This window comes from Physeter macrocephalus, chromosome 20 (assembly GCF_002837175.3).
Source record: "Physeter macrocephalus isolate SW-GA chromosome 20, ASM283717v5, whole genome shotgun sequence".
Classification (NCBI taxonomy): domain Eukaryota; kingdom Metazoa; phylum Chordata; class Mammalia; order Artiodactyla; family Physeteridae; genus Physeter; species Physeter macrocephalus.
The window spans coordinates 68743291-68745208 of record NC_041233.1 but is presented as its reverse complement, the minus strand read 5'-3'; the positions used below and the strand labels follow the sequence as shown (position 1 = coordinate 68745208).

The 1918-nt window shown below is 38.9% G+C and overlaps 1 protein-coding gene across 1 annotated transcript in view; it reads right to left on the bottom strand.

Moving 5' to 3' along the window:
* VWA2 (von Willebrand factor A domain containing 2) overlaps positions 1 to 1918 on the bottom strand; it is a 49095-nt gene that overhangs the window by 34715 nt on the left and 12462 nt on the right.

The following is a 1918-nucleotide window of genomic DNA, read 5'->3' as shown; positions in this document are numbered from 1 at the left end:
GCCATGGCCGCTGAGCCTGCGCATCCAGAGCCTGTGCTCCACAACGGGAGAGGCCACAACAGTGAGAGGCCCACGTACCACAAAAAAAAAAAAAAAAAAAAAAATGGACAGAAGACCTAAATAGACATTTCTCCAAAGAAGACATACAGATGGCCAACAGGCACAAGAAAAGATATTCAACATCGCCAATTATTAGAGAAACGCCAATCAAAACTACAACGAGATATCACCTCACACCAGTCAGAATGGCCATCATCAAAAAGTCTACAAACAATAAATGTTGGAGAGAGTGTGGAGAAAAGGGAACCCTCCAACACTGTTGGTGGGAATGTAAATTGGTACAGCCACTAAGGAAAACAGTATGGAGGTTCCTTAAAAAAAACTAAAAATAGAGCTACCATATGATCCAGCAATCCCATTCCTGGGCATATTTCTGGAGAAAACCATGGTTCGAAAGGATACATGCACCCCAATGTTCATTGCAGTGCTGTTTACAATAGCCAAGACATGGAAACAACCTAAATGTCCATTGACAGAGGAATGAATAAAGATGATGTGATATGCACAATGGAATATTACTCTGCCATAAAAGAATGAAATAATGCCATCTGTAGCAACATGGATGGACTTAGAGATTATCATACTAAGTGAAGTAAGTCGGACAAAAACAAATATATGGTATCACTTATTTGGAAGTGGAAATGATGATACAAATGAACTTATGCATAAAACAGACTCAGACATGGAAAACAAACTTATGGTTACTAAAGGGGAGAGGTGGGGATAGGGATAAATTGGGAGTTTGGGATTGACATATACACACTGCTCTATTTAAAATAGATAACCAACAAGGACCTAGTGTATAGCACTGGGAACTGTGCTCAGTATTCTGTAATAACCTAAATGAGAAAAGAATCTAAGAAAGAATAGATATATGTATATGTATAACTGAATCACTTTTCTGTACACCTGAAACTAACACAACACTGTAAATCAACTACGGTCCAATATAACATAAAAATTTTAAGAAAAGTCACTGGGGGTCTCTGGGACCTGTAGGACACCCAGAGTTCCTGCTGTGTCCAGTGTGGGGATTCTGGCTTATTGAGAGCACTGGGGACCTACAGAGGCCCGAGGCCTATTAAAGGACCTCAGAGCCTTTGCAAGCGGAGGTGACGGCTGTACATGGCTGGGACCATGGACTTGAATGGAACTTCAGGTCCGCTAGGGCAAGAGGCAGCAGGGGGCAAAGAAGATCCAGAGATCAGAGTGGCAGGTGACAAATAAAGGCATTCCCCTGTGAGGGCTTATGAAGAACACTGTGTGTGTGTATGTACATGTATATACATGCATGTGTATAACACATTTATATCCATGTAGCTGTATATGTGTATATATATAATACACATATGACATTTATACATAAAATATATGTATACACATATATGTATGTACATATACACACATCAGCTGACTTGTGAGTAAAATTATGACTCACTACATATATATATACATACACATATATAAGACATTTATACATAAAATATATGTATACACATATATGTATGTACATATACACACATCAGCTGACTTGTGAGTAAAATTATGACTCACTACATATATATATATATATATATATATATATTTATAGGATGTATATGTGTATGAGCACACAAACAGAAATTCTTCATTTTTAAAGTGCTCTCAGTAACAGAGGACCACTTAGTCTTTTCAGATCATAAAAATGAGGCTCCAAGAAGCATGGTGAATTCTCCTGGCTGTGTGGTCACCAGGGACAGAACCGGGAGAAGGACCCAGGGTTCTTCCTACCACCTCATGCTCTTAACCTGTCTCCACCTTCACTAGCCCTTTCTCCCATCTGACAGCCACACACAGTAACAGCAAATCTTTTTTTTTT